The sequence below is a fragment of the Podarcis filfolensis genome, assembly GCF_964270895.1.
Source record: "Podarcis filfolensis genome assembly, chromosome: 4".
Classification (NCBI taxonomy): Eukaryota; Metazoa; Chordata; class Lepidosauria; order Squamata; family Lacertidae; genus Podarcis; species Podarcis filfolensis.
The window spans coordinates 95,854,537-95,878,348 of NC_139607.1; the positions used below are offsets into that span (position 1 = coordinate 95,854,537).

Here is a 23,812-nt window from a genome sequence, read left to right on the forward strand (position 1 = left end):
CGGATACTGAGGTCCAGCGCCAAGGGTCTTCTGGTGGTTCCCTCTCTGTGAGAAGCCAAGCTACAGGGAACCAGGCAGAGGGCCTTCTTGGTGGTGGCGCCCGCCCTGTGGAACGCCCTCCCACCAGATGTCAAAGAGAACAAAAACCACCAGACTTTTAGAAGACATTTGAAGGCAGCCCTGTTCAGGGAAGCTTTTAATGTTTGATGCATTACGGTATTTTAATATTTTGTTGGAAGCCGCCCAGAGAGGCTGGGGAGGCTGGGCGGTGTATTATTCATTCATTCATTCATTCATTCATTCATTCATTCATTCATTCATTCATTCCCTGTCCATCTGACTGGGTTGCCCCAGCCACTCTGGGCAGCTGCCAACATATATAAAATAATTAAACATTAAAAAGCTTTCCTATACAGTGGTACCTCGGGTTACAGATGGGCGGGGTATAAATTATTATTATTATTATTACACACATACACACAAATGTAGCTGTCTGGTCTCCTTGTTACTCACCTCCTTCCATTGGCCAGTTCACTTCCACATGAAGGAGACCACACAGTGCTGACAACCACAGCCGTTGGCCCCTGTGTTCTGCCAGGGAAGAGGGACTGGACCGCCTTTATATCAGCACAGCTGCCATGTGCTTTTGTGACATCACAGGCAGTCCACAGCCAATGGCAACAGCTGAGGAGGCATCACCATAACCTCCTTAGACCTCACAATGGTGGATGCAGCTCAACAGCCCTTATCTGTATTGGTTAGTAAAGGTAAAGGTAAAGGACCCCTGGATGGTCAAGTCCAGTCAAAGGCAACTATGGGGTTGTGGCACTCATTTCGCTTCCAGGCCAAGGGAGCTGGCGTTTGTCCACAGACAGCTTTCCGGGTCATGTGGCCAGCAGGACTAAATTGCTTCTGGCCGTGATGGAAACCAGAGCGCACAAAAACGCCGTTTACCTTCCTGCCGGAGCGGCACCTATTTATCTACTTGTACTTGCATGCTTTCAAGCAGCTAGGTTGGCAGGAGCTGGGACAGAGCAACGGGAGCTCACCCCATTGTGGGGATTTGAACTGCCAACCTTCGGATCGGCAGGCCCAAGAGGCTCAGTGGTTGAGACCACAGCATCATGTTTAGTGTCCGGGTTAAGTGTATTGGTACCAAGGAAGGACACACTACATTTTGGGAGGAATATTTTTCAGCCCAATGGCTGCATTCCTTTGTGTCCTCATGAGAAGCAAAAAATTTTTTTTCCTTCCAGTAGCACCTTAAAGACCAACTAAGTTAGTTCTTGGTATGAGCTTTCGTGTGCATGCACACTTCTTCAGATACACTGAAACAGAAGTTGCCAGATCCTTCTATATAGTGAGAAGGTGGGGAGGGGTATTACTCAGAAGGGTGGTGGGAATTGGTGATTGGCAGATAGCTGTGATGAGCCTGTTGACGACTCTTAACGACTGCAATAGGTCTTACAGGAAAAAGCAAGGGGTGAGAAGGTGAAAAATGGCTTTGTCATGTATAATGAGATAAGAATCCAATGTCTTTGTTCAGACCAGGTCTCTCCATGGTTTTAAGTTTGGCAATGAGTTGCAATTCAGCAGCTTCTCTTTCCAGTCTATTTCTGAAATTCCTTTGTAGTAATACAGCTACTTTGAGATCTTGTATAGAATGTCCTGGGAGATTGAAGTGTTCTCCTACTGGTTTCTCTGTCTTGTGATTCTTGATGTCCGATTTATGTCTGTTTATTCTTTGGCGTAAGGCTTGGCCTGTTTGTCCAATATAGAGAGCTGAATGATCTGGCAACTTCTGTTTCAGTGTATCTGAAGAAGTGTGCATGCACACGAAAGCTCATACCAAGAACTAACTTAGTTGGTCTTTAAGGTGCTACTGGAAGGCAAAAATTTTTTTTGTTTTGACTATGGCAGACCAACACGGCTACCTATCTGTGTCATGAGAAGCAGTGTGACTTTCTCCCAATATGCACATTTGTACATGTCATATCCAGGGCAGTCTTAAGCATATCTGGCGCCGTGGTGCAAAGATCCCTCTGGCGCCCCACCCCCCCTTTCCCAGAGTTGTCAACCTTTTCCCAAGCCTCTGCAGTGGATCGCTCTCCTCCTGCGGAGTCTTGGGAGGCAAGCTGCACATCCGCCTGCCATATGGTTGATGGGGTGCAGCTGCCGGGCGTGCAGGAGGGAAAGGGGAGGCCGGCAGCAAAGCCGCGCAGCTCCCCCACTCGCTGGGGCGCCCCTGAGAGCCTGGCACCCTGGCACAACGCACCAGTAAACCCAATGGGACAGACAGCTCTGGTCATATCACAGCAAAGCAATTTCCATCTTGGATGATTTTTTAAGAATTATATGCAGTTTTATGCACACTATACCTCCGCATATGCATCTTTGGGGTAGCTCAGTCAGTAGAGAAGGAGACTCCTCGTCTCAGGGTCAAGCTCCACATTGGGCAAATGATCCCTGCATTGCAGGGGTTTGGACTAGATGAGTCTTGTCGTCCCTTCCAACTCTATAATTCTTTGATTTCTTGGCCGGACAGCTGCATCGCAAAATTCAGGGAAGCGCAAACTTTGAAGGATGGTTGTGTTTCAGTCTGATCATTGTTCCCGGCAGCGTAAATTATGTGGGTTCACCTTTAAACGTGAACTGAATTGAGTTCCTCCCCCATCCCTACCAACAGTAAAGATCTCTTGGCCGCTTTGCAGTGGTTACTTACATATCAGGTTAGTGTCATTCCCGCTGCCTTGCCTTTCCAGATCCAAACAGGAATGTTTATTGTTCTGCCTCTCAAGAGCAGAGCTCAGGGCAGCTAAAAATATGCTCTGATTTCTTTCTATATTTATGATGTTGTTTACACCGGTTCTTACAGGCAGGAACTGGCAAATGGTTGCAAGAGGGAGGTGTGGAGAGGCTTCACTTCCCGCACAGAGAAGATAGCAGAGGGCATTGAAATATATGCAGCGAGGGCATATCGTCGACACACAACAGGCCTGGGTTTCTGGCAGTTTGTGTCCATTTTTTTAAAAGTATGCAAGGACTCAGTGCTGGCAAAAGAAAAGTCTCGCTTGTGACCTTCCCGCATTTTGAGCACCGATCAAATATTCTTGCATTGACGGTATAATCACAGCCCAGAGATTAATCACACGTTAGCAGTTAGGTATCTAGGTACTTTCCCAGTAGTGATGTATGGAAGTGAGAGCTGGACCATAAAGAAGGCTGATCGCCAAAGAATTGATGCTTTTGAATTATGGTGCTGGAGGAGACTCTTTAGAGTCCCATGGACTGCAAGAAGACCAAACCTCTCCATTCTGAAGGAAATCAGCCCTGAGTGCTCACTGGAAGGACAGATCGTGAAGCTGAGGCTCCAAGACTTTGGCCACCTCATGAGAAGAGAAGACTCCCTGGAAAAGACCCTGATGTTGGGAAAGATGGGGGGCACAAGGAGAAGGGGACGACAGAGGATGAGATGGTGGGACAGTGTTCTCAAAGCTACCAGCATGAGTTTGACTAAAATGCGGGAGGCTGTGGAAGACAGGAGTGCCTGGCGTGCTCTGGTCCATGGGGTCACGAAGAGTCAGACACGACTAAATGACTAAACAACTATCTATGCAAATGGGATGCGGGTGGGGCTGTGGGTTAAACCACAGAGCCTAGGACTTGCTGATCAGAAGGTCGGTGGTTCGAATCCCCGTTACAGGGTGAGCTTCTGTTGCTCGGTCCCAGCTCCTGCCAACCTAGCAGTTTGAAAGCATGCTAGTGCAAGTAGATAAATAGGTACCGCTCCGGCGGGAAGGTAAACGGCGTTTCCGTGCACTGCTCTGGTTCGCCAGAGCGGCTTAGTCATGCTGGCCACATGACCTGGAAGCTGTACACCGGCTCCTTCGGCCAATAAAGCAAGATGTGCGCCGCAACCCCAGAGTCAGCCACGACTGGACCTAATGGTCAGGGGTCCCTTTACCTATCTATGCAAAGCGCAGGTGTCAATCAGAAATGAAATATCACGATTTTGAGTGAGGATGGATTATGTGTGCTGTGGGAAAAGTGGAGAGAGAAATGTTCCCTTAATAGAAGAATTGGGGGCATCCGATGAAGGTGAACAACGCTGGAAGATTTAGGGCAGAAGAAAGAAAGTGCTTTTCCACACAGTGCATAGTTAAACGATGGCATTCACTCCCACAAGATTTAGTGATGACCACCAACGTGGAAGACTTGAAAAGAGGATTAGACAAATTCATGGAGGACAAGTTGATGAATAGCTACTAGCCGGGATTGAAAATGTTCTACTTCCAGTCCATACCTTCCAACATTCCTCAGATGAAAACAGGGATATTCCTCACCAACTGACCCTCCTCAACCCCCCAATTTTGTCTCCCACCCTCCCAGAACATTTCTTATCAGAAGAAGGGACACAGCACACAAACTCTTCACCTCTGCTCTTTGGTAGATTTACGAAAAGAAAAACACACACCAATACATAAATTTTAGAACGGGGCAAGATTAGATGCACATATAGTGGTCTTGTAGTAGGGTTAAAGACTACTGGGAAATGATATGCAATGAATTGAAAAGGCTGTTCAAAATAACTTTAATTTAAAAAAACCCCAGAAGATTTTCTTTTGGGAATTATAGGGACAGAACTACCAAAATTGTATAGAAATTTATTTATGTGTGCTTCTACAGAAGCAAGAATGTTACTTGCCCCAAAGAAGAATGGCAACTTAAGTTGACAGAATATGTGTAGCTTGCAGACTTAACATACAGAATAAGAGAACAAGAAGAACATACGTTTAGAGAAGATTGGAAAACGTTTATTGAATATATGGGAAATAACTGTATACAGCTGAAAACGCTGGCAGCATTAAGATAAATCCAACAGTGTAAATAAGTTTTGACAGATGTAATAATGGGATACTTAATGGTATAGTTTCTGTAAATTATGCAGGGATTTATGATATGTAAAATGAACTATAGAAAGAGAAGAAGAGGAGTCATTGATATGTAAAAATGAGGTTACTGAGTTGTCCCCTCCTCCATATTCTCCCCATCTGGCCCCACCGGATTTCTTTCTTTTTCCAAAACTGAAATCTGCACTGAAAGGGCACAGATTTTACCAACATTTCACACATCCAAGCTGCTGTGACGAGGGAGCGGAAAGCAGTACGAAAAAAGGACTTCTCCAGAAGTTTCTAACAGTCCTACGAATGTTGTCAACGGTGCATTGTATCAGACGGGGCCTACTTTGAAGGCCTGTAAGGTACTTCAAGTATTTTTCTCTGTCCGATTTCTGTGGCCATTCACCGAGCTTTCCGGCCACACCTTGTACGAACGCATTAGTGACAATAACACATAAGAATGAATTGGATTAGGGGGAATTGCAACAAAAATAAAAATGTGTCCTTTGCAAAATGCACATCATTTACACATGTATATTATGTGAAATGCAGAGGAAATGCATGTGATTTTTTTTTTTTAGGAGAACATTTTTTTTCCATTAAAAAATCGCAAACTGATGTGGTGGAAATGTGGCAAAATGAATTCAAGTTTGGAAAGCTGCAAAACGGAGAGAAATCGAAAGGGACAGGTTGGTCCGTTTCTCTTTGTGTGGAAATTCCCTTTGATTCTCCCCTTTGCAGGCTGCAGAACCTGCTGCCTCCAATTTCACCTCCTCTTGCAAAACCCATCATCATCATCATCATATCGTCCTCTCCCGCAGAACGTGCAACATGATCACAGTAATCTCTTGCTCTCTCCCTGCACCCTTTCCAGTTCTGTTATAATCTTTCCGTGCGCGAAACAACCTCTGATTTATACCAGCACCGGAGCCCTGAAGCCTTTCTCGCCCCCCACCTACCCCCCCTTTTAATTCTGCACCTGCACTGTATGGCTAAAGGCTTCGGGAATTGCAATAACTCTCCCCAATCTCTTTCCCAGGCAGTGCGGTGCGCAGCTCAATCCCACTTTAGGAGAGATTTCCTCTCCCGCTCCTTAACAAAAAATAAATAAAAATGGCTTCAAGTGATGTTAGAAGCCATCAGTTAGCCAGATGCTGAAATGAATGCGTTGGAAATCCTACCAAAATGTTTGTGATACGCTCTGTCTCTTCGCTTAGCACATGCAATAGTGGAATCTTTGCTTTCATGCCTATTAACCATGTACCGTATTTTTTGCTCTATAAGACTCACTTTTTCCCCTCCTAAAAAGTAAGGGGAAATGTGTGCGCGTCTTATGGAGCGAATGCAGGCTGCGCAGCTATCCCAGAAGCCAGAACAGCAAGAGGGATTGCTGCTTTCACTGCACAGCGATCCCTCTTGCTGTTCTGGCTTCTGAGATTCAGAATATTTTTTTCCTTGTTTTCCTCCTCCAAAAACTAGGTGCGTCTTGTGGTCTGGTGCATCTTATAGAGCGAAAAATACGGTAATTTCTGCTTCAGCTTGAAGCAGGTGACGCAGCCAGGTGCACTTCCATACCAGTCATAGAAGAGTTGGAAGGCGTAGGGTTGCTGGAATTTCCTGGACATATACAGTATACCGCAGTCAGCAGCAGTGTCCAGGCGGAAATCAGGAAAACCGTCCGGGGAAATCTGGCATCCCATGTATGGCAACCCATGTTGTCAGTGTTGCCTTTGCCGATTTGCCATAAAATTGCGAATTTACAAAAAACAACAACCCAGCAATTTTGAGCAAAACTTTTTTAAAAAGCTCAACCGCTGTCCAGAGTCCAGTCCCCGGCTTGATAACACAGTGAGGGTAGTTAATTAAAAAGGACGATTTGTTGTGAAAATAAACAGATAGCTCTGGGCGGCTTTACACAGCCTCCACCATCGTCAGTCAAGATGACCCTTCTGAAGACTGCTTCCGGCGAGACCAGAAGCAACGGAACTTTCGGTTCATACGTCTTGTTTTGCTTCCTGTCTTGCAGCCCTCCCATTCATCGAGACCTCGGATTGAGTGGGTCAGAGCCCTCCTCTTTCCCACTCTCTGAGAGGCTGTCTCTTAACTCTTTCCCGTAACCAAACAATTTAACCCCTGTGTTGCAAACAATAGTCAGTAATATCCAAGGCAACACGATGACCAAATACAATGGTACGATATCAATATACACTCTTTATATAATATGAAAGTCAGCAGTGACTACATAACTTTATGACCGCTGCTCCATAGCAATTGTTGTTAGACTTTTCCATTCACCATATAGATGGGTTTATGAAGCATTTCTGTATCCTTCTGCTGTGCTGAAGAAGAATTTCATGAAACAGTGAGTCTATCCGGAATCACTGTTCACAACGTCTGTTTGCGAACTACTTCGGCAGCTTTGGACGCCATAAACAAAGCTTTACAGCCTGTTTTCCCCAGATAAGAATCTGATAAATTGCTTCTTTCAGAGACTTGCATAGTCTTCAAAGACTTTCAGAGTGTATATTGATATCATATCATTGTATGTGGTCATAGTGTTGCCTTGGGTATTACTGACCATTCTTAACTCTTTCCCGCCTGTTTGTGCTTCCGACGAGCTTTGACTGTGTTCTAGTTTGCTCTCAGCCATTCCCTTATCAGCTGGCATTCCAAGGGGCGGGGGAATTGGCACTAGCGGGGCTCATCCTGAATGACAATTAAACCTCTTTGTTCCTGGCTGCTTTCTTCATTTGGCAGCAACCCTTGCCTGGGAGCTGGATCATTCATGACAACCACTTTTCTGTCTGGATTTTCACTGCTCGAAATATGCCAACCGTACCCAAGGGCCATCTAGTCCAACCCTCTGCAATGCAGGAATCTCAGCTAAAGCATCCATGACAGATGGCCATCCAGCCTCTGCTTAAAAACCTCCAAGGAAGGAGAGCCCACCACCTTCTGAGGGAGTCTGTCAAAAAGTTCTTGCTGTCAGAAAGTTCTTCCTGATGTTGAGTTGGGATCTCTTTTCTTGTAACTTGACGCCATTGGTTCGAATCCTACCCTCCAGAGCAGGAGAAAAACAAGCTTGCTCCGTCTTCCATGTGGCAGCCCTTGAGATATTTGAAGATGGCTATCATATCTCCTCTCAGTCTCCTCTTCTCCAGGCTAAACATACCCAGCTCCTTCAACTGTTCCTCATAAGGTTTTTGTGCTGGACCCGGGGGGGGGGGTTACCGAGAGGAGTCCAGTCCTGGGTCGAGGGTCTGGAGACTGTCCACCAAGGGTGAAGCAGGGTCCAAAGCAAGAAGCCGGGCGTGGTCAGGAACCCCGGAAGAACAGGTCTGGGTGCTGGCAGAAACAGGTTTCCAACGACATTGCTCCCGCAACCTGGGACTGGGCTGACTGGCCTTTATCTCCTCTGAGGCCAGGGGTGGTCCCGGCCCACAGGTGACCCGCCTCTCCTGGCCTTAAGGCGAGCACTCCTCCTGAGAGAACTTAGTTCCCTCCGCCTCTCTGAGCTGAGCCTCTGTAGCTCAGGAGAGGCTGGAGGGTTACTGGACCCAGGGGCAGCTTCACCTTCCCCTGACAGGGCTGGGAGAGGCGCACCTGCAGGCAATGGGTCCTCAATCACCTCCGGAGCCAGAGTGGATACATCTGGTGTCTGCTCCTGAGGATCTGGCACAGGTGCAGGACCTTCAGATTCAAGCCCCTGCCCCAGCTCAGCCGGCCCTGGAGGCGGGGACTCCTGTGCAGGCTGGGACTCCTCAGATTCAGCTTCTGAATCAGATTCCCAGGCCATCACAGATTTGTTTCCAGACCCTGGATCATCTTGGTTGCCTTCCTCTGCACACGTAGCCATTTAGGATACATTCAGATGCATTAGCTTTTCCTGATTACAATGCTAACACCTCTGTTCAGTTTTCTGCTCCATGAATTTCCTCATAGCCCTTTCTACCATGAATTTATCCAATCCGATTTAGCCATCCGATTTGGTTGCAATCTCCGCCCCCCGCAGAAGCACGTTCTATACTTATACTTTGTGCTGTGTGAAGAAAGACTTTTATCTGTTCTGAATCTTCCAACACCCATCGATTTATAGTGTTGCGAGACAAGGAGGAAAACTTTTCTCTACCGTAAATAATTTTATAAACCTCTATTGTATCACCGCTTGCTCGCCTTTTCTCTAAAGTCTCAAATGCTGCGGCTGTTCTTCATACGGCAGTTGCTCCATCCCCTTAATCATTTTGGTTTTCCTTTTCCAAACATTTCCCAACTTTGCAATATCCTTTTTGAGGTGAGGCAACGCCAACCGCAAAGGGTATTCGAAAAGCGGTCTTGCCATTTCTACAACAGTATTACGATGCCAGCAGTTTTATTTTCGATTCCCTTCCTCATAATCGCTAGCACGGAATTTGCCTTTTTGTGCCAAACACAGGCTCGACCTCTTCCCCAAGCCATCTACTATAGCGCAAGACCATTTATTTCAATGGGCCTACTCTGAGTACTGTTTTATTGGAGTTCACCATACACCAATGATTGACTATTCTGAATTAGACAGCCTATCCGAAAAATTAAAGAACAAACCAAGGAAAGAATTTATTTCAAAACAGGAAGCATTTAAAATATATTTGAAAATTAATAATGCTGACTTAAAATCTGTAGCGGCATTTGAATAATACCAGCAATATCATTCACTAGTTATATGATATAACAAACAGTCATACCTCGGGTTACAGACACTTCGGGTTGCGCAATTTCGAGTTGCGCACCGCACCGAACCCAGAAGTACTGGAACTGGCTACTTCTGGGTTTCGGCGCTTGCACAGAAGCACTAAATTGCACTTTGCGCATGCGCAGAAGCACCGAATTGTGATTCACACGTGCACACATGCGGCGCTACGGGTTGCGAATGCTGCGGGTTGCGAACGTGCTTCCCGCATGGATCACGTTCGCAACCCGAGCGTCCACTGTATTCTGAAGTGATTTGAGATGATAGCAATAAGATGTATTGGCAGCAAAGAATGGCAATTAGATTTATGGAGTACAGTGGTACCTCGGGTTAAGTACTTAATTTGTTCCGGAAGTCCGTTCTTAACCTGAAACTGTTCTTAACCTGAAGCACCACTTTAGCTAATGGGGCCTCCTGCTGCTGCCGCGCCGCCAGAGCACGATTTCTGTTCTCATCCTGAAGCAAAGTTCTTAACCTGAAGCACTATTTCTGGGTTAGCGGAGTCTGTAACCTGAAGCGTATGTAACCTGAAGCATATGTAACCTGAGGTACCACTGTAGATGAGAAGTTGGATTTAAAAGGAAGAGACCATTACAGTTTATGGATTATGAAATTCATATTACCGTATTTTTCACCCTATAGGGCGCACTTTTCCCCCTCCAAAAATGAAGGGGAAATGTGTGTGCGTCCTATGGAGCGAATGCAGGCTTTCGCTGAAGCCTGGAGCACGAGAGGGGTTGGTGCGCACCGACCCCTCTTGCTCTCCAGGCTTCAGGAAGCTATCCACAAGCCTTCGGAGCGCGGTGGGAGTTCCCGCAGGGCTCCCAAGACTTGCGGATAGTAGACTGCAGCCCGAAGCCCTGGGAGCGCAGCGTTGCGCACCACGGGCTTCGGGCAGATATCCACAAGCCTTCGGAGCCCGGTGGGAGTTCCCGCCGGGCTCCGAAGGCTTGTGGATAGCAGCAAGCTCCAGGAGCAACGGCGAGATTGCGCGCAACCTCGCCATCGCTCCTGGACCCGTTCTGGGGGCTGGGGTCAGGGGAAGCTCAGGCTTCCCCAGCCCCAGCCCCGCGGCTAAAAACGAAGCCAAGACAGCGAGTGGCATCCATCCCGCTAGCTGTCTTGACTTCTGCCAAAGCCACGCTCAGCCTCTCCCGGCTGGAGAGGTTGTGCGTTGGCTTCTTTGCTCTTTGGGGCTGGGGGGGGAGAAAATAATTCCCCCCCTTTATTTCCCCCCCAAAAAACTAGGTGCGGTAATACGGTAATTCTTTATGTAATGTGCAACTGATGATATTCTTATTATGGTGTAATTTGTCTTGTTGTTGTTGTTGTTGTTATGTGTTGAGCAAATAAAATCATTTATTTTATTATTTTTTAAAAAGGATATATCAGAGCCAAGCAAATGTAATCTCTTCTGCGCCCCTTCGCCTTCTGCAAATGGAAGTGCATTTTGCAGGGAGAGAGTCGTTTTTGGTAGAAGAGAGTTCAAAATGGATAAGGGAGGAAATAACCATCTATGCTGGCAGAGGACCAGAGAATTCCTTGGGCTTCCTGGAAGCCATTAACACCCTCTCCCATATGCTATCTCTGACATTCCAGCGCTGGTTTTTACTGAGGTGGCCACAAGACAGCAGCTGCATGTCCATCCAGCTGTCTTCCAGGTAGGGTAATGTTCGCACCCTTTTATGTGGTGCTGCAGTGCAGACGCTTGGAACTTTTCATGCCTCGCTTTCGGCCTTCAACATTGACTTCCGTAACATCCTGGTATCGAAATGAGAACTAAACTAAATGTCTCCGTGCTCTTCCGGTTTTGCCCTGAACTGTGGCAGAGCTTCAAGTTTAAGCCATGGCCAAGTCCAAGAACCACACCACACACAACCAGTCTCGCACATAGCTGCCAACTTTTCCCTTTTCTTGCGAGGAATCCTATTCGGAATAAGGGAATTTCCCATAAAAAAAGGGAAACGTTGACAGCTATGGTCTCGCAAGCGGCACAGAAATGGCATTAGGAAACCCAGATCAAATAGATATGAATCTCTGAAGGGGGTTGATCCCAAGTTCCTGCAGAACACGCATTTTGCAAAGAAACACAACAAGAAAGGGTTGAAGAAAATGCGGACCAACAATGCTAAGAATGCCAAGTACTATGTAAATAACTTTGTCTCTTTTTTATTATTATTTCTTTCTTTCTTGTCTTTGCTACTTCTTTATTTTTTATTTCTTTATAAATTTTCTATTTTATATACTTTTCTTTTCTTTTTACCTGTTAAGAGATAGTACATAATGTTTGTATAGACATGTAAATTTTTTAATCAATAAAGAATAATAATTCACTAAAGGGGAAAAAAGGGGGGGGGGTGTCAAGTAACCAGCTTGCCTCCAGATGGCAAAAGGGACTGACTTGCTTGGCAAATGACCAGCAGTTGTTTTCTTCTTTTCACTCAAGGCGTTTTGTATAAATAAAATTGAGTGCAACATGTGGAAAAAAAACAAAAACAAAAATTAAATGTCTCCATCCATATTTTATAACTCTTGCCACCCGAGTCAGGTCTGCAGCATTGCCAAGTTGTGTGGCTTGTAAAACTCAGCAATTAGCAGGCCCTTCTGCCCCCAGGATCCTAGGAATATGTCCAAAGAGGCATAAAAGGTAAAGGGAACCCTGACCATTAGGTCCAGTCGTGGCCGACTCTGGGGTTGCGGCGCTCATCTCGCTTTACTGGCCGAGGGAGCCGGCGTACAGCTTCCAGGTCATGTGGCCAACATGACTAAGCCGCTTCTGGCGAACCAGAGCAGTACACGGAAACGCCGTTTACCTTCCCACCAGAGTGGTACCTATTTATCTACTTGCACTTTGACATGCTTTCGAACTGCTAGGTTGGCAGGAGCAGGGACCGAGCAACGGGAGCTCACCCCGTCGCGGGGATTCGAACCGTCAACCTTCTGATTGGCAACTCCTAGGCTCTGTGGTTTAACCCACAGCGCCACCCGCGTCCCACCTCTCAATTATTTCACCTTCGCTTATTGCAGGTAGCAGTAACAAACACCAAGCTGCTTGACTCTTGGCGTCACCTTCAGCCCAGTGCTCACAGTGTGAACCCAGCTCCTGTTAGCACCCTGAGCTCAAACCCTACACCCTTACTGTTTCATCAGCCTGCCATTAAATCCTGCTTTGCTTAGGGCAGTGGTGGCCAAACTCGGCCCTCCAGGTGTTTTGGGACAACAACAACAACAACAACAATTTATTATTTGTAATCCGCCCATCTGGCTAGGTTTCCCCAGCCACTCGGGGTGGCTTCCAACAAAAATGAAAAATACAATAAAATGTCACACATTAAAAACTTCCCTGAACAGGGCTGCCTTCAGATGTCTTCTAAATGTTAGGTAGTTGTTTATCTCTTTGACATCTGGTGGGAGGGTGTTCCACAGGGTGGGGGCCACCACTGAGAAGGCCCTCTGCCTGGGTCCCTGTAGCTTTGCTTCTCGCAATGAGGGAACTGCCAGAAGGCCGTCAGCGCTGGACCTCAGTGTCCAGGATGAATGATGGGGGTGGAGACGCTCCTTCAGGGATACTGGGCCGAGGCCGTTTAGGGCTTTCAAGGTCAGCACCAGCACTTTGAATTGTGCTCAGAAACGTACAAGAAAAATCAGATTAGATTAGATGATTAGATTAGATTTCACAGAGCATTAGAGCACTCATAATCCACAAAACAATATTTACAACATTAACAAAGTAACAACCAAAAACAAACTAAGCACTACTGACTATATGCAGGACAAATGTCCCATCTTCCAACAGTCAGAGGTCTCAGGAGAAACAGCTTCAGGGCTGCCCCAACCACCTGCCACTTGAGCATGTTGCCTCATGACAGGGCCGGCCCTGCTGGCTTGCCTGCTCACTTGATGGCTTCGTCCAAGCGCCTGGGTGCACCAGATTAGTTGATGCATGTTATCAGGTGGAAAGGGGGCGTGAGGTCTGATGCCTGCAGCAAGGCAGGCCAGACATTTCAGGACCACGGACAGCTCCAAGCAAAGAAGTTGCTCCCACCAAAGCTGAGAGAAGGTTGAGATCTTTTTTTGAGCCTCCTTCCCTGGATGACCTCTCTCAGGCTCCTCCTCTTTTAGGTAGCTTTAGATTCTCAAAGGACCTCCGGTCTGAAGGTGGGCATGCCTCTTCCATTTCAGCGTCTCCAGTTTGATGAACTCTCTGCACCCCTGAGGTCCTGTAGGAGGTGTTTGGTTTCTCGGGGAAATGTCTCTGTGAGGGTCTGACCTCAGGTCCTACAGGTATGGTTGGTTCTTCTCAGTGCTTTTCTTCAGCCAGAGAACGCCAGAACACAGTTCCAGCACCTCTCAGATGGGTGTCAATGCAGGCCAGAGTCCTCCCGCCCGTTTCTTGCTTTTACATACTTCTGAGAAGCCCCAAACCAGGGGTAGGCAACCTAAGGCCCAGGGGCCGGATGTGGCCCAATCGCCTTCTCAATCCAGCCCATGGACGGTCCAGGAATCAGTGTGTTTTTACATGAGTAGAATGTGTGTATTTATTTAAAATGCATCTCTGGGTCATTTGTGGGGCCTGCCTAGTGTTTTTACATGAGTAGAATGTGTGCTTTTATTTAAAATGCATCTCTGGGTTATTTGTGGGGCATAGGAATTCGTTCATCCCTCCCCCCAAATATAGTCTGGCCCACTACATGGTCTGAGGGGTGATGGACCGGCCCACGGCTGAAAAAGGTTGCTGTCCCCTGCCCCAAACGAACATTTCAAGTCAAAATGGAAGCTGGCCAGTGTGTGTGAGTCTACGCTTTTTTTTAGATCTATGACTCCATCTAGCTCCCAGCCTCTCCTAGCCACGATTGGTCAAGCTACAGGGAGGGGCCAGTTCATATTTCCTTTTCTACAATCTATCTCCCATGTGGCGGCTTTGGTGGGCTTTAAGCTTTCCAGCCAGGAAACCATAGAGGGGTTGGGCCAGACACACCACGATAGGGAGGGAGTTTCCAATATTGAGAGCCACCACTGAAAAGGCCCTTTCTGGGGGACCATGCCATATACGTCGTACTGAGGAGGGACCACCAGGTGGGCCTTGCGGACCACTTATAAACATTGTCTCTGACTCCTCAAAAGATTCCATCAACGGTGTCTCAACAAAATTTTACACATCACTTGGGAAGACAGGTGAACTAATGCTAGTGTACTGGAAGACGCATAGATCACCAGTGTTGAAGGGATGATTCTTCAACACCAATTTCGTTGGACTGGTCATGTTGTGAGGATGCCTGATGATCGTCTTCCAAAGTAACTACTGTATTCCGAACTTAAAAATGAAAAGTGTAATGCTGGTGGTCAACAAAAGAGGTTTAAAGACTCTTGCAAGATAGATTAAAGATTATCTTTAATAATGTGGTGTAAACACTGACAACTGCGAAACACTGGCCTGCAAGTGCTCCAGTTGGAGAACAGCCTTTACCAAAGGTATCATAGACTTTGAAGATGCTTGAACTCAGGACAAAAGGGAGAAACGTGCGAAGAGGAAGGCATGCTTGGCAAAGCCTCACCATAGTCAACTCCCACCTGGAAACCTATGTCCCCACTGTGGAAGGACGTGTGGATCCAGAATTGGCCTCCACAGTCACTTACGGACTCACTGTTAAAACTGTGTTTATGGAAGACAATCTTCTTCTTGTTGTTGTTGTTTAGTCATTTAGTCGTGTCCGACTCTTCGTGACCCCCTGGACCAGAGCGCGCCAGGCACTCCTGCCTTCCGCTGCCTCCCGCAGTTTGGTGAAACTCATGCTGGTAGCTTCGAGAACACTGTCCAACCATCTTGTCCTCTGTCGTCCCCTTCTCCTTGTGCCCTCCATCTTTCCCAACATCAGGGTCTTTTCCAGGGAGTCTTCTCTTCTCATGAGGTGGCCAAAGTATTGGAGCCTCAGCTTCAGGATCTGTCCTTCCAGTGAGCACTCAGGGCTAATTTCCTTAAGAATGAATGTGTTTGATCTTCTTGCCAGTGGCGTAGCATGGGTTGTCAGCACCCGGGGCAAGGCAAGTAATTTGCGCCCCCTAACCCGTGGATTTGCCCTAACCCCAGATGTTGTGCCCGGTGCGGCTGGCCCCCCTGCACCCCCCACGCTACGCCACTGCTTCTTGCAGCCCATGGGACTCTCAAGAGTCTCCTCCAGCACCAGAATTCAAAAGCATCAATTCTTTGGCGATCAGCCTTCTTTATGGTCCAGCTCTCACTTTCATACATCACTACTGGGAAAACCAGAGCTTTAACTATACAATCTTACTCGGCTACAAGTGATTGCCTAAAAAAGAAGAAGACTGAGGAGGGAACACCAGATAGGCCTGCCTTGCTGATTTTAGAGCACGGGCAGGTCAGTGTGGATATTTGGGACTCACAAGTCATTTAGGGCTTAATCTTGTGTGTACAAATTGGAACCAGCAAGTTGATCAAAATTCACCTGGTCCACCCCTATTACAAGACATAATTAGCAATTGTGAGGAGTACCGTATTTTTTGCTCTATAAGACTCACTTTTCCCCTCCTAAAAAGTAAGGGGAAATGTGTGTGCGTCTTATGGAGCAAATGCAGGCTGCGCAGCTATCCCAGAAGCCAGAACAGCAAGAGGGATTGCTGCTTTCACTGCGCAGCGATCCCTCTTGCGGTTCTGGCTTCTGAGATTCAGAATATTTTTTTTCTTGTTTTCCTCCTCCAAAAATTAGGTGCGTCTTGTGGTCTGGTGCATCTTATAGAGCGAAAAATACGGTATTCTCATTGACAGGCATGCACTCATAAAAAGGGCAAACAAGCTTTTTTTAAAAAAACAAAAAAACAAAACTTCTACAAGCTTTCCATTCCTCCTGTTCCCACTTCCCTCCAATGAGAGACGAAACCTTTGATGATCATATTTACCTCCGAGACATTACCATTTAAATGCTTATTGGAAAAATAAGAATTAATCGTTAACCAAGTTTAAACTCTTGCACAGGAAATGTTAAAATACGTTACAGTCCACATGTCCATTTTCAAATTTCCTTTATGGCCTCCTACCTTTTTTTTTTCTTTTTTTAAAAGCACCTCCACCAAAATCCTTCAAAGGACTGCAAAACCAACCTGCCCTCTTTTATTTTTTTGGGTACTACTTGAAATGCTGGCTTCTGGCAGCCAACTATTCCTGGCTCGGTCCTTTTATTATCACAAACGGGTATTAGCAGCTAAGGGGTTGTTGACATGCCCTTTCGGAGTTGCTACTTGAACGCCTTTAAGTTCGCGCAGAATTTATATATATATACCAGCGTCAAGTCATTTTAAAAGTATGAAATGGGGACGAGGCCAATTTCTTGGGCCACCTACATTTCAGAGGAATTAGCTGGCACAAAAGTTATTACACACACACACACCCCTTTCTATATTTCATTTAGAAACCACACATTTTCTGGGCCAGAGTCCAGAGGTGTTATACAACGGCTGAATCTGGGGGAGAGAGATGGCTGAGATTCTCAATGAAAGCCAGAATTGGCTTATGGGGTTCAGCCTTGTACCCCTTTCTGCATCTTGTCCCGGGAGCAGAGGAGGCGCTTGGTTTTTCTTGCGCGCGTCCGGAACAGAAGCCAATAAATAAATAAACAGAACTGAATTCTCGCAGCCAGCTAAACACTTGTGAAAATAAAGAGCTCCGCGCAGGCAAATGCGGACATGTTCTTTTCTGGAAGCGTTCGGGGTGGCTTGAGTTTGGGCATGCCATTACTCATCCTTCTTGAATGGAGGGCATATGGCACCAGCCGCCGCCTCCTCTGAGCAGCCGGGGGCAGCTCTGATTTGGGTGAGTAAGCATGGCAGAGGGATGCTATTTGTGGGCGTAATGTTTGCTTTCGTTTCAAGTACACAAGCACAGCGTTCCCAATGTGGGGCCTGCACACACACATACATGTGCTCTGCAGTGTACCTCTCTCTCTCTCTCTCTCACTCACTCACTCTCTCTTTTCTCCATGCCTTGGAAGTGAAATATACTCAGAGTCGAGAGTGGATTTCATGCTCTTTATTCAGCTCATAGTGGTGAGGAGGAATGAAAGTTCCCCCAAAATATCTGCTTTATATACATTATTTACACAATGGGTTGCACGTGATTGGCTAATTCTGGGATTCTCCTGTAGGCCAATCAGGTTGTGGATTCACTTCCACCTGGAGCTGGATTGGGTGGCTCCTGTGGACCAATCAGACTGCTGCATTATAATAATAATAATAATTTTTTATTTATACCCCGCCCTCCCCAGCCAAGGCTGGGCTCAGAGCGGCTTACAAGCAATAATAAAAACAAGATGAATGATAACAACTTAAAAACAAAAATAAAAAAACAACATTAAAATAATGGAACATTAAAATATTAAAATGTAGCCTCATCGCAGGAGGAGAAGGAAAAGAAAAAAGAAAGAGAGGGAGGGAGGGAATCAAATTGGCTCCAAGCCAAAGGCCAGGCGGAACAACTCTGTCTTACAGGCCCTGCGGAAAGAAATCAGATCCTGCAGGGCCCTGGTCTCATGAGGCAGAGCGTTCCACCAGGCCGGAGCCAGAGTTGAAAAGGCCCTGGCTCTGGTTGAAGCCAATCTAACTTCCTTAGGGCCTGGGACCACTAGGGTGTTGTTATTTATGGACCTTGAGGCTCTCTGTGGAGCATACCGGGTGAGGCGGTCCCGTAGGTACGAGGGTCCTAGGCCGTGAAGGGCTTTAAAGGTCATAAGCAGCACCTTAAATCTGACCCTGTACTCCACCGGGAGCCAGTGCAGCTTGAAAAGCACTGGGTGAATATGCTCCCATGGCAGAGACCCCGTGAGGAGCCTCGCTGCAGCATTCTGTACCCGCTGGAGTTTCTGGGACAGCTTCAAGGGCAGCCCCGCGTAGAGCGAATTACAGTAGTCAAGCTTGGAGATGACCGTTGCATGGATCACTGTGGCCAGGTCGGGGCGGGAAAGGTAAGGGACCAGCTGCTTGGTGCGCCGAAGGTGGAAAAATGTCGCCTTGGCTGTTGCTGTAACTTGCGCCTCCATGGAAAGGGAGGCGTCAAGGATTACACCCAAACTCTTAACGGAAGGCAATGGCACTAATTGGGCCCCCGCAAGAGAAGGGAGTTGGTCCCTCATCCCCATGCCATCCCGACCTAGCCATAGGACCTCTGTCTTTGAAGGATTTAGTTTCAATCGGCTCCCATGAAACCATCCAGCCACAGCTTCCAAGCATCTGGTCAGTTGTTCGGGGCCGAGTCGGTGTGGCCATCCATCAGCAGATAGAGGTGAGTGTCATCAGCATATTGGTGACAGCCCAGCCCAAAGCTCCGGATAATCTGGGCAAGGGGGCGCATAAAGATGTTAAAAAGCATCGGGGAGAGAATTGCGCCCTGCGGCACTCCACACACCAAGGAGTGGCGCGACGACATTTCTCTCCCTAGTGCCACCCTCTGTCCCCGACCAGAGATAAAAGAGCACAACCAGTTACGGGCTATGCCCTGTATCCCCACGTCTGCGAGGCGGTGGTCCAGAAGATCATGATTGACCATGTCAAAGGCTGCTGACAAATCTAAAAGGATCAGCAGTCCTGACCCGCCTCGATCCAGTTGTCTACGGAGATCATCTGTTAGGGCAACCAGAGCCGTCTCCGTCCCAAAACCAGGACGGAAACTGGACTGAAATGGATCTAATGCCGATGTTTCCTCCAGAAACCTACCAAGCTGATCAGCAACCACTCTCTCAATTACCTTACCCAGGTATGGAAGATTTGAAACTGGGCGGTAATTGGATAGGTCTAAGGGATCTGATGAAGTTTTCTTTAAGAGTGGACACACCACTGCTTCCTTCAGTTCCCCTGGGAATGTCCCCGTGTCAATGGACAAATTGATAATTTCAACCAGGGGGGTCCGCGCAACATCTGGACACTCCCTAATCAGCCAAGATGGGCACGGATCAAGGAGGCAGGTGGTGGGCCTACCAACTTGGAGGAATCTATCCACATCAGTAGGGAGTATCCGATCGAAATGGTCCAACACTGGACCTGAAGTCAGTCGAGGGGCCTCCAGTTCAGTCACTGTATCTAAATTGGCAGGGAGGTCACGGTGGAGCAACAGGACTTTCTCCGCAAAAAAGCTCGCGAATGCCTCACAGCTGTGGGTCGAATTTGTGCTTAAATTTGGTTGTCCTCCTAAGGACGTTATTGACCTAATTATTCTAAAAGGTTGTGCCGGGCGAGAGCTAGCGGATGCAATGGAAGCTGCAAAGTAAGATTTCTTAGCAGCTTTCATAGCCATCTCATAGGCTTTCATAAGGGTCCTATAAGATGTTCTTGAGGCTCCGTCACGAGTCCGTCGCCATACTCGCTCTAGCCGTCTGAGATCCCGCTTCATTTTCCGGAGCTCCTCAGTAAACCAAGGTGCCCGGTTTTGACGGGGTCGCAGAGGGCGCTTAGGCGCGATCTCATCAATGGCTGCCAAGAGCCGGTTATTCCAGTCCTCAACAAGGTCATCTAATGAGTCGCCAGGAGGAGCAGGGTTCCGCAAGGCTCATCGGAATCTATCAGGATCCATCAGTTTTCGCGGACGAGCCCAAATAGGTTCGCCACCCGAGCCGGGGAGGAGCGGGAAGTCAATCTTGGCTTTCAGAGCGTAGTGATCAGACCATGGCACTTCCACAGCGGGGAGCATGATCACATCTATGCCAGCCCCAAAGATCAGATCCAGCGTGTGGCCTGCTTGATGAGTGGGGCCCAAAACAAACTGGGAGAGCCCTAGTGTTGCCATGGAAGTCACTAGGTCCAGAGCCTGTGAGGAGGGAGCGGCATCGGCATGGACGTTGAAGTCTCTCAAAACCAGTAGGTTTGGGAACTCCAAGACCCAGCCCGCCACCACCTCCAGCAGGTCTGACAGGGTGGCTTCAGGTGTGCTGGGTGGTCGGTACACCAATTCTGAATCCTATTGTTCTAGGACCAATCAGACTGCTGCATTTTGGATCCTATTCAACTCAGTACATAACAGGAAGTGAGCTGAGTACCAAAGCAGCTAACTCCCCCAACCTGGCGCCACCCAGATATTTTTGGACAACTCTGATTGTCTTGGGCCATTGGCCATTGTATTTGGGCAGATGGTCTCCCACCGATATATGGTCTCTCTTCTCATCAGTCTTCTGCCTTAGAAACCCCATGTGCAGTGCCGGATTTACGTACTAAAATACCACTGGTTTGCTCATTGTGAGTCTTTGTAAATTGTGTTTCTAAAGGAACTTTTGTTATTGCCAAATGCCAATGTATTTGTATTATTAAGTTTGTTGTGAATAAAAAATCATTTTAAGTTAGAGCGTAATAATCATTTCACTATTAATATGCTTCTTCTTAATTGTATTTCACTATTAATGTACTTCTTAATTGTATTTCAGTTCAACAATTACTTTGACAAAATACATATTTTGTTATGTGCAAATGGCTTGAGATACCTATTAGGTCCATAAATTACCATATAGCATATATTCAATACAAAAAACAGTGACATTTTGTTGTTGACAAAGGACAGCTGGACATATAAAGGGCCCCGTTACCTTCAGCAGCTTAGGGCCTCATCAAACCTAAATCCAGTCCTGCTTGTAGATAAATAGAGATCCCATTTTGAAATCCAACTTCTATGCCCAGTTCTAAACACCTTTAGGGTGTTTTCGTCTTTTCAGTTTCCATCGCTTCCCAGTCAGCTAATCTATTCTCTTCTCATTAAAGCCTAAGATCTCAAGTTCTCATTTTTGTGGTCAAGTTTTCTCTCAATCTACACTCGAACCCTGGAGGTGATAATTTAATATAATTTTGACGATCCTCCCTGTAATTACGTGCATGTGTGTGTTATGTGTGTGAAGTCCCCAGTTCTCTTGATGGAGGTTGCAAAGTCATTAACAAGCAATTAAGTGAATGCACTTAGGCCTGACAGATGACATTCAGGGATGCCAGAAATGATTGCAACTTGTTTTTCTTTTAACCCCATGACATTTTAATAACAGAATTCAAGCTATCTCAAGATGAAATCTGGTATTGTTTTCCACATCAAACACGGTTCAGTGGTGCAGAAATTATAATGGGCTTTCGACAGCTGCAAAGATGGTTTGACAGGAGCGTGCATGTCATTTTCATGCAACAGTATTTTATGTTTGCGTCCCAATTTTTTAGTGCAAAACAAAACAAGCAAACAAAAAACAACAACAAAAAACCAGCCCCACAATTTGTCTGTACAGTGGTACCTCAGGTTAAGAACTTAATTCGTTCCGGAGGTCCGTTCTTAACCTGAAACTGTTCTTAACCTGAAGCACCACTTTAGCTAATGGGGCCTCCTGCTGCTGCCACGACGCCAGAGCACAATTTCTGTTCTCATCCTGAAGCAAAGTTCTTAACCTGAAGCACTATTTCTGGGTTAGCGGAGTCTGTAACCTGAAGTGTATGTAACCTGAAGCATATGTAACCCGAGGTACCACTGTACATGGCCTTTCCCTGGTCAGTTTGGACAGAGGAAGAGCAATTTACCATCTGTCTGCCCTCACAACTTCTAACTTTTTTTTTTTAAATATAATTTTTATTAAGTTTTCCATATTTCATTACATTTCAGTATCAAAAAATTCATAACTTAAAGCATTGCTTAAATAAAGCATCAACCTCCTTCCCTCCAACAGACTTCTATATCACTTTACCAATTTCTTCACATTCATATACAGTGGTACCTCAGGTTAAGTACTTAATTCGTTCCGGAGGTCTGTACTTAACCTGAAACTGTTCTTAACCTGAAGCACCACTTTCGCTAATGGGGCCTCCCGCTGACGCTGCGCCATCAGAGCACAATTTCTGTTCTCATCCTGAAGCAAAGTTCTTAACCTAAGTTACTATTTCTGGGTTAGCGGAGTCTGTAACCTGAAGCGTATGTAACCCGAGGTACCACTGTATTTACTTTTTTTACTTTATATCAATCTTTCAGCAATCACCTTCTTATAAGTAAATCAGCTCCTTAATTTCCCATTACCAAACATTTCAACTTAAACCTACAAACGTTTTCAACCGTTTACAATTTTCTTTTTTTTTTAAATAAATATTTATTAGAGTTTCCAATTTTATATAAACACAAAAAGAAAAAGAAAAAAAATATTAAAAACAATTCAGTTTCAATAACAGTTTTTCAATCACATGTTTCTTTGACTTCCTCATACCTCCCCTTCTTGTTCTCTAGTTCACCTTATTAATTCAGCAAATCCTAATCTCTTAACATTCCTTTTAAAATAAAACCTTATTTTCCATTCAACTTTTTTAAATTTAATAACATAAACAATTATAATCCCCATTATCTTTATCATAACAGCTAGACACCACCAAAGTTCGAACCAACATCTTTTCAAAGTTCATTAATTTTATAATATTTCTGTAGATAATCCTTGAATTTCTTCCAATCTTCTTCTGCTGCCTTTTCTCCCTGGTCGCGGATTCTGCCGGTCATTTCTGCCAGTCCCATACAGTCAATCAACTTCATCTGCCATTCTTCCAGAGTGGGTAGATCTTGAGTCTTCCAGTGCTTTGCTATAAGTATTCTTGCTGCCGTTGTAGCATACATAAAAAAAGTTCTGTCTTTCTTTGGCACCAGATGGCCGACTATGCCCAAGAGAAAAGCTTCTGGTTTTTTCAGGAAGGTATACTTAAGTACCTTTTTCATTTCATTATAAATCATTTCCCAGAAGGCCTTAATCTTTGGGCACGTCCACCATAGGTGCGTTTACAATTTTCTTTCATATAAAGTATAAATTTGCCCCAGTCCTTTTGAAACAGTTCATCACGGCGATTCCGAATCTTCCCCGTCAGCTTCGCCAGCTCCACATATTCAACCACCTTTACTTGCCAATCTTCCAGTGTGGGGAGTTCTTGTTGCTTCCGTTTCTGGGCCAGGAGTATTCTTGCGGCCGCAAAACTTCTAACTTATCTCAACCAGTGAGAGTTTCCATGTCTTAAGAATCATGTGGCAAAGGGGGCCAGCTTGAGCATATATCTCTGCCCCCACAGTGCCCCTGGGGAGGGCAGGCATCAGAGAATTGTGTGCATTGAATTTCCAGGGAGCATGTAGTAGCTTGCTCTGCACAGGCCCAGAGGCATCTTTTACCGTCGCATTTTAAAGCTATCTTTAGAAATGTCCTGG

The 23,812-nt window shown here is 46.2% G+C and overlaps 1 protein-coding gene across 1 annotated transcript in view; it reads left to right on the forward strand.

Moving 5' to 3' along the window:
- Positions 1-7,591, forward strand: part of LOC310761832 (retinal guanylyl cyclase 2-like) — a gene marked incomplete at its 5' end in the record, with an annotated part of 299,090 nt that extends 291,499 nt beyond the window's left edge. Inside the window, one exon of the mRNA XM_083612029.1 lies at positions 7,201-7,591. The remainder of the gene's footprint in view (positions 1-7,200) is intronic.
- Between the last annotated feature and the right edge of the window lie 16,221 nt (positions 7,592-23,812).